This window comes from Fistularia commersonii, chromosome 16, assembly GCF_037954325.1.
Source record: "Fistularia commersonii isolate RoL2024-O1a breed Wild chromosome 16, RoL_Fcom_v1.0, whole genome shotgun sequence".
Classification (NCBI taxonomy): domain Eukaryota; kingdom Metazoa; phylum Chordata; class Actinopteri; order Syngnathiformes; family Fistulariidae; genus Fistularia; species Fistularia commersonii.
In genome coordinates this window covers 15,914,680-15,932,958 of record NC_141299.1, presented here as the reverse complement: position 1 = coordinate 15,932,958, position 18,279 = coordinate 15,914,680, and the positions used below count along the sequence as shown (strand labels likewise).

Below are 18,279 nucleotides of genomic sequence, written 5' to 3'. Positions count from 1 at the left end.
CGCCGGATATCGATGATTCTTTTCTTTTTTCGGTGACCCATTTTAGCATACAAGTCTTGCACCCCGCGTCATGCACACACAAACAGACGCACACACCTGGCTTCAAAACATGAATTGCAGTGTTTGACATGGAAAGACCTTTATTTTTTTATTTTTTTTTTGTCTCTGAGTGCGGAGGAAGGCCGAGATATGGATTTTTTTTTTCTTTTTTCTTTTTTGACTTAACAAGAAATCCATAGCAACAACCGTTCACTGAGATCGAGTCTTTGTGTCCGGCTACAATTCGGTCAAGAATTTTAGAGCCCGCGAAAGAAACAATGCAGTCGCATTAAAAGCATAGAGATTCCACTTCATTTTGTGGATAATGATTGCGTATAATCTCGTTTGCGCTTCTTATAGACGGCGCAGCGTCATCCATGTTAATCAATCATACCCCGTGGCACATTCCTGTAATTATCTTCATATCGTTATCTTTGATGCGTCTCGGCCCAAAGCGCTGATGAGCCCCTCTGACCTTTCGCTGGTGATAACCCTCCCCGGTCGGCTCCAAAGGGAGAGCGTCGACTAAATATTGAGTGAGGCTGCGGCATGTTGGACTTGGCCTCCAAAATGAAAAGACTTGTCAAACACATTTCGAATCGCGAAGCACAAACACGGCAACCGTCCAAAAATGGCGCGCAGACGTATGTGCAAGAACATCCCTCCACGTGTACATAATCCAGAAGCAACAACAAGCTGTTGGAGCTCTTCCTAAGGTGCTTTGGCAATTCAAACACGCTTTACCGCTATGCCCATCCGCACTCCCGAAAATACATACACACCCACATAGCCACATTTGGACCGGCCTCATTAGAGACGTGAAGGAGAAAATGATCAAAAAAGCCAGGGGGGATTTCATGCAGATTTGCACTCCACCACTCTCAGGCAATCAGCAGCAAGCCTTCTCTTCACCCAAGCACTGCCGTCCGGTGGTCACAAAGGGCAAGGAGGAGAGAAAGAAAGATATAAACTCATCTCTGCGTTTGTTGAATTCCCCCTCCTCCCACTTGAAGAGGCGGTTCATTTAGTAGTCCCTTTCATTAATGTTTCCCTTTCATTTACGCTCTTTCTCTCTCTCTCTCTCTCTCTCTCTCTCTTCTCTCCACTTCCCTTTTCTCTCTACTTTAAAGGTGCACATGAGCAAGTAACAAGAAGAAGCTGTAGGAGTAGCTGAAGATATGAAGTTAAAGAGGTTTTGAAAACAGCCCAGTGGTAAGTGGGACCCTTAATTTCTACACTGCTGCACTGCAATTTTATTAAACGTGTTCTCCAGAATGTAGCGTATTGCAATATTCCCGAATCTGATGCGCATCTCGCTGCATTTCTGCCTCAACTATCTCCGGAGTTTATCTTTCTTCGCTTCCTTATTCCTGACATCATGGTTACAGATCAGTGATTGTCAAGGTCCCGTAAGAAAGAACTGATCGCCTTTTTATTTAAACTCCACCCAACCACAGAGTAGCGAGATGCGATCAGGTGAACGAAAGGAGAAAAGTCCCCGTTGTGTATTTTTATTACAATTCAAAAAGTTTTATAATGAGAACCGTAAATGAAATTAGCAGCGCTGTGAACTTTTTATTTGCATAAATACTCAGAATGATAATACATCCAAAGGGAAGTTGAAAGGACTTGCATGGCGCTTCTAAGTATAATAGGCTCATTTGTAGGTCATTTCAGCATGATAATGCAAAAGACAGCAAATTAAAAAGCCGTGTTGGCCGGCGTTCCGCTACCCGTGATTGCAGAGTAGACGCGAGACTTCGTAAGCATTCACCTAATTACTCAACTTCAGGCAAAAGCAAATAATAAATTCACATCATGCTGGAACATCCTTGCTGAAGTCCTTAACAGCGGTTTAAAAGATAATTAATAATGATAGCGAGTGTAAAGAATTTTGCCACCATTTGCAATGTGACCGGTAACCATTTCTTCCCGCTAATTGGTTTGCGATGTCATTCAACGCGGCAGATCTTTAATGAGGAACACGGATGAAGTTGAAGTCTGCTGGAACGCTGTGTTTTTAGAAAGGCCGATAGAAAAACACCCATGGGTCTGTTTTTATGCATGCGCAAAAAAAAAAAAAAAATTACCTTAGGGATGCATCCATACCAAGGTTGACTCCACACATGGGTTCTTTGCATATTCATCAAAATCATAATTTAATTGCAAACTGAGCAAAGAAATTGCCGAATGTATAATAAGTACCGCAGAGCGGCGCCTAATAATGTCAAACTATAAGACACGTCTCGGTTTGTCCTGTCCGATCATCACAACGTGCCACATTATACGCCGGCCAGTTCAACAATCATTCAACAATCCATATTTTTCCGAAATGGAGGCGATCATATTCCAGGTTTGAAAAGCAATCATGTTGATTGTTTGACATCTTAATAATCAATATGAAGGTTCACGGTCCCCCAGGCGGCTGGCGATTGTTGTTGGATTTTATTGCAACTGCCAAGAAAAACAAAAAAAAAAAAAAAAAGATTTTCCCAAAATTTTTCTTCGGAGCGTGGCCTATATCTTCAAAAGTCTGAAAATGACAACGGTCTTTATAACATGTTATGTGAACACTCGACCTCTTCTCTGCAGGCCTTTAGTCCATTGTGCTTCTTGAAATACATATTGCTATCCTTTTCAGTGCTGAAACCTTAAAAATTACATTTCAGAGGAGGTTTTGAATTCAATCAATTGATATCTGTAAAGTACGGGTGTGATTGTGTGCTAAGTATCTCAATCCGGAAAGTTACTCTCTCATTTCCCCAAATTGAATGATACATTGTATTTTCATCATCTTTAGAAACATGCAATACGTGTCTTCGGAGATTCTTTTTTTTTTTTTTTTTTTCCTCATCTAGCTATTACCGCATCGGGTCAAATTGAAATCTCATGGCTGAGTGGGGAACTGCCCTCAACTCCAATGCCACAGTCCGTTGGATAGTTTCATTTCGAACTGAATTATCTACTGTAGATGATTCCACCGCTATTAAATAGTCTGCTCACCCTTTCCTCATTTTCATATCATCGCTTGATTGTTACTGCTGCTGGCAGAGTAGTGGACATGCAGAAACTGTAGATGAGGATGAGCAAACGGGTGTCTGAGCACATGCGGGTTCAAGTATCACCTCCATATGTGCTTCTCATCACCCTACTGCCAGGGGCCACCAACCTCATATTACCAACTGGACTTGGTATATTGGACGATGATGATAGTGAGCTGTCGGGGATCCGCTTCGTTTTATAGCAGAAAATATGGCAAAGTCAGATAGTGTGTGTGTGTGTGTGTGTGTCAACATACCGTATTTTCACGACCATAAAGGGCTCCGTACTAAAAGGCGAAGTCTCAGTTATGTGTGCCATTACTGTATTTAACACACATATAAGGCACACCTGATTATAAGGCGCACCTGATTATAAGGCGCGGGTTTTATATACAATCCACGCCCGCACTTCCCCCTTTAACGTTCTCATGGTAGTCGTCCATGTTAGTGATGTGTCTGGGCTGGATGTGTTTGCTGCAGTAGGAGTGGAAGATGGCCAGCTTTTCATTTTAATCCGCTGGAAGTTCCTCCGCTACCGTAGTCTTGATCCGGATGGAAAAATGGTACCGTATCATGAAACAGAAGCACCAAGACGGACCTCCTCGGAATTGTTCAATTTTCATTTCTTCTGCTAGCTTTACTGCTTTTTAGTCGAATGGCGACCGTCGAAACGCTTCTCCCACTCGTTCTTTGCTCGATGATCCTCCAACTTTCCGCCAACTCGGGCCACCTCGCCTTATATCCGCGGAAACTCAGCTGCGTCTTCTTGACCTGTCGGAGCTCGTTTTCCAGCTTCCCCCACTTGCGAACCGTCGATTCATTAATCTTAAATTCTCTCGCGGCCGCTCGATTTCCATGTTCCTCCGCGTCGCTGATGGCCTTCAGTTTAAACTGCGCTTCATAAGCGTGTCTCTTTACCATTTTCAGGGTTGTTAAAACACCGATGTTCAGCATAACACTTCCACACTTCCCCCTTTAACGTTCTCATGGTGTTCTCTACTACGTCCGCCTTACAACAACACACAGAGGGCGCACTGCACTATAGGGCGCGCCGCACATTTTGGAGAAAATCTAAGACTTTTATGTGCGCCTTATAGTCGTGGAAATACAGTAGAAGCATGGGTTCAACAACCCCGAGTTCACAGATGATGGTCATTTCATCAGATCCACTGATGGATTGTGCTTCATGATGTGTCATCATATCAAACATCACCTGAGGTTTTTTTTTTTTGTTGTTCCAGCTGTTCTACGTGAAATTTCGTGACATTGGAACATTCTTCTACCTTAGAAGAATATCGGTCCAACTAATTAAGTCAGCAATTTTAAAATGTCGATGAGCTGACCAGTATTATTCCGAGGTCACGAATGCTCATCATTTTTGTGCGGTAAAAACGATGTGCTTCACTCGTGGAGGACAAATGGAATAATCTCGGTCAAAGTGCACGACATAGTAGCGGCAGGAAATGTTCTATGTCAATACAAAAATGCCAAAAAGGAAACAGAATTAAAACACGGAAACATTTTCTGATATGAAGTGAATCGTGCGCTAATGCTGCACCGCTGCTGTGCATTCAATTTACATCTATTACGGCCCTTGTTCACTGCCGTCTCATAATCCTGGCATTTGTCAAAGTCGTTATTTATTGTCAATTTCTCCAAGCGTTGTAGACATACAGAGCAACGGAGAAGGCGTTTCTCACTTTCCCACGGTGATGTGAGCTTAAGAAAATAATAATAGAGTGAAAGGATGATAGAGATTTGAGCATGATTTGCATAAAAAAAAAGGCTGGTCATAATTTTTATGTAATTTGACTGGGTATGAGCGAAGCTAAATGAGGTTACGTTGTGTTCCAAAAGAGATAGTGGCATGAAGGTTAACGAAAATGCATATTTGCGCTTATGGCGTCGGCATTTTACATTGATTCCCGCTGTGGTTCGCTGTGGTTCGTCTGTCGGGTGATATATGCCGTGTCATTTGTTGTTTATGCCATTAAGTTCTGATGAGCTTGCTGGCACCTGCTATGATGATTGGCAGATTTTGATTGAAATGTGTTTGTTTGTTTATTAGTCTCATAATGATTTATATTGTTTTTGGCATTCGGGAAACATTGACAGGTTACAGCCTCTGTTGTTTCTTAATGCCCCTTTTGTGTACACTCCAAGCAATATTTGAATTATCTCCAACAGATTCTTCCACAATGTGATTAAGCAATAATATCTAGCCCAATGTCTGGGATTCAGTGATAATTTCTCCTTAGATCTTCTAAAAAGACACGAGTTTACGAACTAAATCATGTCACATTGCCACCATATTGTCGGCGGCGACGCAGCGAGAACCCCGGGGTCAGAAAACCCTCCCTGGTTGTTTTGGCAGACACAGTGTTCCCCAACCAGTATGGTGTGAATCATTGCCAGCGGTAAGTACTGTAGAGACGCGGGGTGGCAGAGCAGAAACACGACCCCGGTACAAGCCCACTTAAAGAATTAACAGCTACTTATGAGCAGAGCGAAAACATGGATAAAGGAAAGATGATGTGCTTATGTGAAACCGGAGAGGCCCCGATTGTCCCGTTGTTTACCAGCGCGGGGGGTTGGATCGGGTCGCTCTGCCTCAGGGTTTTCACAAAGAGTTGCTACGTTTGGCCCTCGGGAAGCCTTTAGCCTTCCTCCAAGGACTCGGGAAGTGTTGGTTTGGACGTATTTTTACTCGCCCGAGCTCCGTCAATTTTGTACTTTCTTGCCACCCCTGTTATTCTTGTCCGTGTTAGAGAAATCTTATCACCGAGTTCCCGCAGCTCCAATGATCCCTTTTCCTGCGGTAAATACAGCTTTTTCACAATTGTCCCTCGGCCTGAATCTAGGAAAGAGAAAGCAAATTTATGGCGACTATAAGGAATGTCAGCTTCTAGCAGGTTGGTCTCGCCTTAAAACACCAGAGGAGCTCCAGCATATTAAGTCATTCCTTGATCCATGTGTCTCAAAGTGTCCAATAAAGTCAAAGCAAGACACTTTAAAGTGTCTTGACACCATAATTAAAAATAAAAATGAGGTATTTGTTCACGAAACGACGAGTCCCCGTTGCACAATAATGTGTCCGACCTGTACTGTGAGACCGACATTGCTTTTTTTTGGTGCGCTGTTATTGTGGCATGACAATTAGATACACCTTTGCTTGCAGCTTGTAAAGCAGGGGAAGAACATCTCACAACACCAAAGTTCTTCGATTCCCATGTTCGGTGTTTGTTTATCCGTCCGCGCTACTTCCGCTACCACACGCGCCTACAACTACTTCCACGACGGCTACTCCTTCGAACATGATTCGGTTCTATCGGAGGGTGGGGTAAAGTTCTTTGAACGTCAATGACTAATCTCCAAGGCTTTGCACCTGAATGAGCAGCCTAACGCAACCGCTGGATGAGCCTTAAAGACAGTTTCTGAGAAAAAAAGACAGCAGTAACTCTTAAGTGGCTTTCAGGATGTTAGCAGCGCAATTAAACAAAGCTCCGCTAATCTCTACAGCTGGTGTCAAGAGGCACTGTGTTCTCTCAGCATGGTGCTATCTGTAGCGTGGCATTCAGAGTCTAACAGCCTGGTTAATTCGCCCCGTGAGTTTCCACCTTCGTCGTCGCGGTGGCGTCTTCGCCGCACACTCACAGTTACACTCCCGAGCTCAAAATATCATCAAAAAGGCAAAAAAAAAAAAAAAAATACGCACGAAACCCAAAGGGATTACTTATAATGACCATTAAATGTACGCGTATAACTCTACCTACCCAAGGAAAGACATGTGGGGCAAATTGCTTTTTTTTCCACATGTGTCGCCACATCTGGCCAAGTTGTGCGGTGTAAACCGCTCACCTGCCATCACATTTAAGAATTTTATCTATTTTAGCTCATGGTTACCCTTTTTTTTTTCTATCCTGACGACGACTTGAAACGAGTCCAACCGTATGATGAGTACATCCAGCGAGACTACCAGTCATTATGGGAACTGTGAGCTAATTCCAACACCCGTTGCCAGCTTCCAGTTGAGGTAATATGCGCTGTATGTTCTTGGCCGGCGTGGAAAAAGCGAGGGAGCTGCAGAAACCCTGCGCAGGAGATTGGAGCGAGGTACTTTACCAGTGCTGTCTGCATGAAATACAACTTTACATTGCATTCGAACGAGCTCTTCTCGGCCGTTCATAACCCATCCCTCCACGGCATTTTACGCAACCCAGAAGTCCTTGAAAGACCCGAGAGCGTAGGAATTCAAATTCTACCACTTTCAAGTTCCATAAGTAGTCAGAACTATCCCACAGAACTTTGGGGGAGCTGGCGGATGAAAACAAACAACCTGCTGCTGTGGCCTAATGCAAACCGATGGATATATATTAGGGTGGGGTGTAGAGATGCTATCTTAGGTCTATTAATGCAGCTCTTGCTGTGTTTCCCCAGGCCATAGGGCCTAATCCAGAGGAATGAGAGTGAATGGGACCGTGGCTCGAGCTTGCCATACCTACTTAGGTTCTGGTTGAGAGCACAGTGCTGTGTGGGCGAATCTATTCTGTCCTGGGCAGGGCACAGCATAAACATTGCCCAGGGAACACAGACAGGCAAGTAGGCAGGCATGCAGGCAGTCAAGCGGACAAGAGCAAAACTGTAAGGAGGGTCGCCTTTAATTTTCTTTCGACTCACTCCGCTCAGTTGTCCGAGACCAATAAAACGGTGCAACACGTTTGGAAATCATCTCCGGTTCTTACCTTCGTTTCAATCGCAATTCGAAGCTCGCCACGTCCGTCTTGTGGCTACCCATGAATCAAAGATTTGCCTGTTCCCTTACTGTCTTTAAATGATCTGTCTTTGCTCCATGGCACTCTAGCGCTCTGACCTCCTAACCCCGCATGTAAACAGAGCACAGCTATTCCCCCGGCCACTTCCCTGCCACCACCATCCCCCATCTACTACTTCCAAATAAGGAAGATGGAGCCACTGAGAGCCAGCAAGTCGGTCAGCTGGTGCACTGAGGAGGCCATTATTGAGCCAGCAAGCCAACGGAGAGGTTGGTAGCAAACCACCTCTGGCATCACTCATCACTACTGGCCTCGACCTCCTCTACACGGAGTGGGAATGCACATGCGTGCGTACTCACACCATGTGCACATTCGCTTACTGAAAGCCACACTTATATCTGCGCACAGGACAAGATACAGAGTGACCCGCGAGCACTACGGGCATACTAATGCACTCACGTAAAGTGATGAAAGAAACCCGCACACACACACACACACACACACCAAGACACGGAAACGCATATTAGTAACCGCTCCGAGGCAAAACGTCGACACAAAAGATACGGGGTGCTATACTCTGCATGTACACGGACAATGCAGCGGTGCCATGAAGTCTAAATACGCCAGATTATTTTGATGAGCCCTCCAAACAGTCAAGGAAAAATTCTAAATTTTCGATGTCGACTTGGTCATTATTTCTTTAATGTTTGGGAAAAAATTAGACGAATCGCGCTATTTCTAGCCACGTACTATGACCCGGAAAACACGCGACGTGAGCGAACGCGAAGGACAGTCCAAGTTTAATTGCGCCCCGCTTTTCAGGTCCGGATTATTTCAAAAACTGCCTGATAATAAAACCCGGCCAATCAGAAATGTCCAATTCAAAATAAGATCATACACCCGGGGACAAGGCTTTGACATGGTACAAAGAGGCTCAAAAATTAAGTAAAGTGAGGAATATTGATCATCATTTGTATAATCCCCAGCAGTTTTCATTATTTTGCCGCATCCAATCAACTCTGTCTAGTGATGCCAACTCGAATACAACAAAAAAAAACCAATATGACACAGCAATCCAGGAAATCACTCCCTGTTTCTTTGCAACTTTTAATAATTTCTCAAAAATCACTCGGCATATGTGTTGTCGTTTCCCTCTCCCACCTGCCTCCAAAAGTCAGCTGAGGTCAACAGAGCTTGAGGCAACGCTATCAAAGAAGCGCCGTACAGAGAACAAGGCGCAGCAAAGAAGAGTGGAAATAAGGTAGCGGCGCTAACTCTATTGGATTATACCCTCCCAATAACAGCACACGCCAATTCATTGTGCTTCCTCTTTACAAATTGCGATGAGTTTCAAGGTGATTACCGAATTTCTGCACTATAAGGCGCACCGGATTATAAGGCGCACCTTCAATGAATGGCCTATTTTTTTTTAAAAATTCATCTAAAAGGCCCACCACATTATAAATCGCATAGAATAGAAACTACAGAAGTGGCTGGGGTTGCGTGATGCATCCACTAAATGGAGCTGCGCTAAAGGGAATGTCAACAGAACAGTGGGATAAGTCAGTCAAACTTTATTAATAGAATACAAACCAACGTTCTGACAACTGCGTTCACTCCCAAAACAAGTTAGTGCATTCACAAAACGGTACCGTACGTACAGGTAGCTCTTACCGGTATTTGCGCCTCCTTCGTTGAAAACAATGTTTTTCCAACTCCGTTTGTCACAGTTTAAAGCTTTTCATAAAACGAAAGCACCAGGAAGGACCGCCTCTAAATTCATTGATGTTGCTAACTAGCGCTGTTGCCTTCATTGTAATAGTGACTGTAGAGACGCTTTTACTTGCTGCTCTCTGCTCAACAACCCAGTGCTCAAGTTTGTCCTCTAACTTTAGCCATCTCGCTTTGTTTCCTTGGAAACTGTTTAGTCTTCTTTACTCGGCGCAGGTCATCTTGTCTCTTCCTCCACTTCCGTACCATTGATTCGTTCATGCTGAATTCTCTCGCTGCTGCTCTATTCCCGTGTTCAACTGCATGACTGATCGCCTTGAGTTTAAACTCTGCGCCGTAAGAGTGTCTCTTGAAAGGAGCCGCTTTGGGTTCTGCACACACACACACACACACACACACACACACACACACACACACACTCGGGGAAATGAAAATGCACGCTTCGCACAGTTATATATCCCAGCAGGCGCCGCGCACTTCTTCTTCTACGGGAGAAAATGGAGTCGGCGGCTGCTTCCTCTTAGTTGTGAGACCTCTTGCGGCTCAATATTGATCCACATATAAGGCGCACTGGATTATAAGGCGCACTGTCAGTTTTTGAGAAAATTAAAGGCTTATAGTTGCGCCTTATAGTGCGAAAAATACGGTAAGTATTCGGACTCCGTATCGTACATATGCGACGCATCCCGCTTTTCCTGGTTTTCGATTCCCCGCCCGTCCCGGTGGGCTTCCCGAGCTCCCGTCTCCGTTCTCACTCTCCCGTCTATTCCTCTGCTCACTTGTGTATCAAGGTAATGAATTCATAATCTCTTGCAAGCTCTTTGTGTAGATCTTTATCTTGGTGGGAGATAAGCAGGAGCATCGTTGCACTCTAATAGCCATCAGTCCGTCTCTGTTCCTGGTGTGTTTGTGTACAGTATATATGTCTGTGTGTGTGTGTGTGTGTGTGTGTGTGTGTGGAGCAAACCTTCACACTATCCTCCATTTTAGCTTCTGGGGTGGAAAAAAAAATAATCGGCCCGGAGCAAAGTCACTTATCAGCTAGCCGTTGCGGCTACATGTCTACCAAAGCCAGCAGAAAGCCTTTCACAGAGAGTTAAATGCTAAGCTACGGTCCACTTTCTCTATTTCCGCGCAGTGTGTTTCTCACAGTAAATAAAGCACATGACACTTTTTAACCTACTTGACTAACACTCCATCACACGGAGAGTAAATATCCAAGAGGGGTGAGACAGACTGGGGGTAACTACCCTTTGCACTGGGGGGGCGGCTCTTGAAAGCTGCAGACCGACAGGTACACAAGTTTGTTTGTTATTTTGTTTTTTTTTTATTTTTGCTTTTAAATTGCCAGAGGGGGATGAAATGCCCAGCGTTTCAAACGCCCGCGATGCAGCACTTAGTAGGCTGTCGCCTCTGGGGACAGAGTGAGCAATTTCTAGCTGCTATGAGAAGTGATTGTGTCTCACCCCCCTATGGGTGCCATAGATTAACAAATGGGGAAAAGGGGAGTCAGGCATCGACGTTTTTTTTTTTTTTTTTTTTTTACAGTGTCACAGGGAATTAAAAGCACCTTAGAAGCCAGGAAGGGATTATGCATGCAAGTCGTGACAGGTTAAGTTTGGTGGCGTCGACACATTTATGGCACGCTGCTCCTGTTTTTCACTGCCTGCTGAGGGCCAGTATGGACATTTCCAAATGGTCATGGCATATCCTTAGTTATTCTTAATGATTAATTATTCTTAAAAAAATTAAGAACAATTCCTAGTTATTCTTAATAATTAATTATTCTTGAAAAAATTGAGAATAATTCCTAGTTATTCTTAAAGAGTAATTATTCTTAAAAAATAATGAACAATTTCTACTTATTCTTAATAATTAATTATTCTTAAAAGAATTATGAATAATTCCTTGTTATTCTTAATATTACTTATTCTTAAAAAAATTAAGAATAATTCTTAGTTATTCTTAATAATTAATTATTTTTTAAAAATAAGAATAATCCTTAATCATTCTTAGTAATAATCATAGCAATTAAAAAATAAAAAAAAATTAAAATAATAGTCATGAAAATTCTTAATGATAATATTCTTAATAATTAAGAATAATGAAGGATAATAGTATGATTACCAAGGGAAATTTCATTTAAAACATAACACATATTGCTTATGAAGCTTCTATGATTTTCATCATAATCTGCACAATTCTGTGTGCCACAAAAACAAACACTTAAACAACACAATTTAACTTCAAGTCAATCCCACTTCTGTCCACTTAGGAAACAACGCTGATTCATTTTAACTTGTTTTAAGGCCTTCACGTCAAAGTAGGGTGTTTTTCCACTTTTAATTTGGAGTGTGACTCCAAATCCTGACCTCTGAGGGTTCGTACATTTGATTTCCATTGATCATTTTTGTGTGATTTTGTTGTCAGCGCATTCAACTATGTAAAGAACAAAGAATTTCATCAGAATATTTAATTCATTTAGATCTAGGATGTCTTATTTTAGCGTTCCCTTTCTTTTTTTGAGCAAAATATTTCATCACTTTGCATAAGAATTTTTTTGTTTTTTTTTTTGTTTTTTTTTCTCTCAACGGGCGAGGGTTCTCCGTCAGAAAAAGCTCCCGAGCCGGCGCGAGGAGGCCAGTTTCGGCGAGTTCAGCGGTCGTCTGGCGCGTCCTCCCTCACGCGGTTACACGCTGTTACACGAATCGGCTACAAGATGCGAACGATTAAACCTGTTCCCTTGAGCATTCGCCACATCTTCCACTCTGTGAATTTACATGGCATTTATGAAGACGCACAAGGAAAACAAAATGTGGAGAGAGAGAGAGCGAGAGAGAGGGGGGGGAGCGCTGTTAGCATGGAAGAGTCTCATTATTCCGTTATGGATTGCACATGTCAGGCAGTAAGTGCTCTTTTTATCCTTCCGAAGCACTAGCCTCGGCCGCTGAACACATTTCCCTACAAGGGTGAAATTTACCATATTAAGCCTCGCCCCACCGGGGAATGGCAGCGAGAGATCCGGGTCGCCTTTAGATTTACAGGCCAGATTAAATAAGGGGCTGCAGTGTGAGTAACAGGCCAAGGGAGCAACCCACGCAACATCAACATACCTTTTATTTATTTGTTTTTTTATTCACCGTTTCCGCCGATCGGACCTCCTCGCACCTCCGGACGGCGTGTTGCATGTCACGGCGGGTTTTGAGCAAAGAGCAGAGAGAGGGCAGCGGAGGATCACGTTGGGCTCAGCGTGGATCTCTGCCCGGCGTGCAGCAAAGACGGGTGTTTAAAAAATAAAATGAAAAAAATAAAAAAAGCGTTCTCATCCATTACTACCTGCATACCATGGAAAGTTCACACAAAATATATTGCTCTCACATCCCCTCCTCGCCTTCAGTTTGGCAGGAGAGGCCTTTCATTTGATCCAGTGTGCTTCACAAATTGCAGTCTCCTTCCACAGACTGCCAAATTCAATCATATTTCCTACAAATTTCCATCACACACCGTGATATTGAAAGGCGTTATGATGCAGCTCGCCACCGGTTTATTACAGATTACGATTCGAGGGACCGTGTTTTAAAAAAAAAAAAAAAAAAAAAACAACCTCTGCTGCCACTTCATACTAGTTTGTTTGCTGTTTATTATAACAGTGCACATTTTGGTTCAATTTGCGTTATATTATAATTATTTCGCTCATTTCATGTCATCACGGGATCGTGAGAAATGTCCTCTTGATACTTGAAATTGCCAACTTTGAAACTTTTAAATGACGGGAAATCAGACGTCCGTAAGCGTTCTACTAGGATAGTGTTGGACAATAATCTCCAAATACGAGGGAGACTGTTGGGGCGGCGGCGGCGGCGGCGGCGGCGTCATGTGATTGATGCGTCTCATGTCTGGCTTCCCCGCCGGACAGTGGACGCCAGCTGTCACATTCAAATCCCGCCAGCCAATCAGCAGCTCCGTTTCATTTGCAGGGAGAAGGGGAGAGAGGCCTTCTGTCATTTGCTGGAAACAAAGTGGAAACAAACATATCCACCGTTTTTAGATATTTGATTCAAATTATTCAGGGAAAAAAAAGTATGAATAAAATGGGCTTGGTTCATTTATACTGATTTATTTTGTAATTCAGGCGGAACAATGACAAACAGGAAATAGCGGGGGAATAACACAAACATTTAAGCATTTTGATTTTTTTTTTTTTGTTTCATTTTACACATTTAAGTTTTCATGTCAAATACAAGCGCCCACTATTTATTTCACAAAGGAAGTGGAATCTAGAAAACAGGAAGTCACGACATTATGTTGAGTATCATCATAAACCTAGGATTTAAACCTTAAACCATCTTATGCTATGTTGATGATTTCCCATCGTCCTATAGATATGCATTAAAGCCCATTTATTCAAAAACACTGCACCCTTTTCATCTTTAGATTATATTCGATTAAACATTATCGCCATGGAACATTTACAAGAACGTGGCAACGAAATGCAGTTTCGTATCGAACCAGAGGTGCAAAAGATATAATAAAATCCATCAATAAAATGTACATGCTATATTATATCAATCGTTTTTCTGTTAGGGAAATATGAATATATTATATGGATGGATACGGACATTAAATGTAATAGACTGGACAGAAACTATGGCCGTCATTTAAAAGAAGAAAAGCATAGGTGGTAAGTTATGTTTGACACAAATACAGTTGAAATGGATGTTTAATAGTACTTAAATAAATATATATAGACAGTAGCTGCTTAGGGTTACTGAACTGGTGTAGTATCGTGGGTCAGGGGTGTCAAACGTACGGCCCGCGGGCCAGTACCGGCCCGCCAGGGGGTCCGGCCCGGCCCGTGGGATAAATCTACAATTTGAAAAAATACATAAAATCATGAACTGCTTTTTATAAAAATAAAAATGCTGTTCCCATATTGTCTGCTAGGAGCGCACTGCTTTAGTCAGTGTTAGCAACACGACAAAACACCATGTGACTTAACAACTTACAGCAGACGGCAGCAATGCGGATTCCGGGTCTGAAAATAACATTTTTACTTATTGATAGAAATTTTTGCTTTTACGTTGCACCCGATACCCTCATCAGCAAGATGTTGTTGGCAAAAAATGGAAAATTGGACATGGAGTGGAGGGTTTTCCAGGAAAAATGGATGACTTCTTATTTGTTGGTTGACGTTAATGATAAACGCGTCGGGTCGGTGTGGAAACAGCAAGTTTTGGTGCTACTTTGACACTCGTCGTGGCGAAAATCGCCCAAAATGCACGGAAACATGAGAAGACAGAATTGAGACATGGTGTTGTTGAAACTGCACTTATTTATCTTCATGAATCTCACATTGTTTATGTTTTGTTTTTGTTTTTTTAACCCTTGTGTTGTCTCGCGGGTCAGTACCAGTACCCACTACCATGTTTAGCTGTAGAAAAAAACACCTTAACCTATTTTTTTTCCAACTTGAAATTTTATGGCTTTTCCTAAAGAGACCCCATCATTAGAAAAAGTGACACTTCTTTTTTGTTTATGTTTCCATGTGGGCTGTACACCACTAGGGTACAAAGATTGTCTTATGGGTCATTTTGGACCCGTAGGACAAGGGGAGTAAAGACAATGTTAAAATCGCACAAGGGTTAAAGAAACAGTTCATAACAGATTTTTTTTTTATTATTATTATTTATCTGTTTACCTGAAAAATTTGGATTTTGTGTTAGTTCTTGGTAATTTTGCTATGATTTTCTCTGATCACATTCAGCCCCCAAATGAGGACCCAAATGAATCTGACACCACCTGATCTCCTTTTATTCTAGTTTTGGAAAAAAAAAAGAAAAAGTTGGAGAAATATGCGTGCACTTCGCTTGGAAATTACACGTTGTTTTTTTTTTTTTTTTTACATTAAATATCGATTAAATCGTCCTCTCATTTTGCAAAATCCAAAACACAATATCGGCAATATTTTTTTCTTCCCCACGACGTGGCAGAGACTGCGGTCTGTCTCGCTGCGTGACCGGTATGCGGTGCACGGTCCCGCACTGCAACGTCACCGCTGACGGCCGTGCACGCGAACACGCACACGCACCTCGGGTGTCTTTTTTTTTTTTTTTTTTTTTTTTTCTTTTTTACATTCCGACCCGAACGACGTCGAACGCATCAGAGTGATGAAGTGTACGAGGCGTCCGTGAACGCAACACGGAGCTTTTTCTTTTTTCCTCTCTCTCTCTCTCTCTGAGGGGAGGAGAAGAGGAAGAGGAGGAGAAGAAGAAGAAGGAGGAGAAGAAGAAGGAGGGGGGTTTGCATTTGACTCCTGTCTCCCCACCCCCAGCGCGTACGAGGTGGATTTAGTCAAAGAACCCCCCCCTCCTCTCCCAAACCTGGGACTGCAAGATAACGCCAGATTCTCTCCATAGAGGACAATCGGGAGATCCTTGCGCGGCGGTGTTGCGCACGGATTATTTGCGGGGTATTTCTCCGTTTCTTTTCTTTTCTTTCTGTCTTTCTGACTTCCACGGAGGAGGAGATCCTGGCTCGGATCGGTCCGGCGTGAGAGAGTGGGGTGGGTGGAGGGACTATGTGGCCCCCCGGCTCCTGACGCCCGGGAGAAGCGGAATATTGCGCCCGTCTCTGATGCCCGCGTCCGGGGTTTGTTTTCCACGGATTTGCACCCTTCGGATCTTAAAACAGCAACCCCCCCCCACCTTACCCCACCCCCGTGAGCCCACCTGGGGGGGGTCCGGCTCGGGGGGGTCCGGACTGTAACTTTTTTTCCTTTTCTCAAGTAAGTAACCACTCAACTTTTCTTTGTAAACATCGGGTGAATGTTTAAAAAGTGCGTGGATTCATCCTCCCCCCCCCACGCAGCGGGCTCCTGGTCTGCAGAGTTTATATATATACCGCTCACAAAAGGGAACACTTAAACAAAACAATGTTAATCACACTTGTGTGAAATCAAACTGTCCATTTAGGAAGCAACACCGATTCATTTTGACTTGTTTTAAAGACTTTACATCAACATTTGTGTTTTTCCACTTTTAATTTTGAGTGTGACTCCAAATCCAGACCTCCAGGGGTTAAAACGTTTGATTTCCATTGATCATTTTGGTGTGATTTTGTTGTCAGCACATTCAACGATGCAATGAACATCGTATTTCATAAGAAAATTTCATTCATTCAGATGTAGGATGTGTTATTTTAGTGTTCCTTTTATTTTTTTTTTGAGCACTTTATAAACACATGTCTACATATATGGGATTCGCCGCTCTTTCTTGGAGCAAATATCAGTACATTTATTTCTTTGTTTGACAACTTTCGGTGTTACATTAGGGAAAAAAAAAACTGTGGCATGTCCAAAGTTTTTTTTTTTTTTTTTTTTCCTCCTGAGGCCCTGCAGACAGGCAGACCACCAGCTGAAGCCCCTTCCTTCCCCACCCCCGCCTCCAACCCCCATACGGCTGCACACCAGGCATTTGAATTTAAAAACACAGGGTTGAACTCTCAGGCGTGCTCTCAACGTGTTTATTTAAATATCTTCTCATGTGTGTTTGTGTGCGGTTTTAAGTCGTGAAGTAAAACGTTGATTCACAGCTTTATAAAACCTCTCACGACGCTTGTTTCATAAAATGGGACTATTTCTTGTATTTTTTTTTTCCCCTTTGCATTAACATGACAATCTTTTTTTTTTTTTAGTTGCCTCGAGAAGTAGCTTTTGTCTGATTGTGCTGGAAAAGTTTAGGTACAGCCCCAGGCTACTGAATCTGTGTGTGTGTGTCTGTGTGTGTGTGTGTGTGTGTGAAGGGAGACGCATGAGTCCAATTTGAATTGCATTGGATCTTAATTTTATCAGAACATTGCCAAAAAAAAAAAAAAAGGAAAGAAAAGACTTTCCCCAGGCTGCATGCACCCACTTCCCCGGATTTTTAAAATAAAATAAATAACTTTGAGCCCCCAAGACTTGAATGCACTTAATTTACCGGTAGATGGTGAACACGTCGGTTCAAACATAGTTATTTTAGTCCCAGGCGATAATTACAATAACAGTCTCGGAAATTAGACGCAGAGGCCGCGGTCAGCTGAAAGCTGGGAGGATACAGGCTGCTGCACACATGATGGATGCATCCGGAATATCATTTTGATTTTTTTTTTTTCCCTATTTCTTTTTCTATCATTCTTTATCTTTCGCATTATTCTTGAATTTTTTTTTTTTTTTTTTTTTCAATTTGAAAATTTTGGTAAATTATTTATTTTTATTTTTTTTTTCGGGCTTGAGTTCATCAGTCTTGTTTGCGTGGTGATCAATCAACTTATTAACGCACGATAAATAATCCCATGGGAGTCATGTGTTTGTTTTCGGCGCCGGGTATGAGTCAAGCCCTTTAGAATAAATGGACAACGCATTAAAAAAAAAAAACAGCGCCTCCACTGTGTTCTGGCTTCTTAATATCCCTTTAATTGGACAATTTATCACCCCGACCGCTGTCTAATAACTAGCGAGGAAATGACGAAAAACCGATGGAAATGGCCGAAAAGATAATCAGCTGGTTACGCCTGTCTGACATTCAGTTTTATTTTTACTTGTATATCTCCTCTTTTTGTTTATCTCTACTAATTTCAGATGTACTAGTGAGTAGCAATCTTGTAAGAAGCTGTAATGAATATCAGTGAGGGAGGACCGAGAGCATTACGTTATTGAA

The 18,279-nt window shown here is 42.6% G+C and overlaps 1 protein-coding gene across 6 annotated transcripts in view; it reads left to right on the top strand.

Moving 5' to 3' along the window:
• The window catches only part of ptprsa (protein tyrosine phosphatase receptor type Sa), a 264,863-nt gene that overhangs the window by 52,233 nt on the left and 194,351 nt on the right, over positions 1-18,279 (top strand). For all 6 annotated transcript variants that reach the window (XM_086162204.1, XM_086162203.1, XM_086162201.1 and 3 more), the window contains exon 2: positions 1,170-1,251. The gene's annotated coding sequence lies outside the window, so the exon portion shown is untranslated. The remainder of the gene's footprint in view (positions 1-1,169; positions 1,252-18,279) is intronic.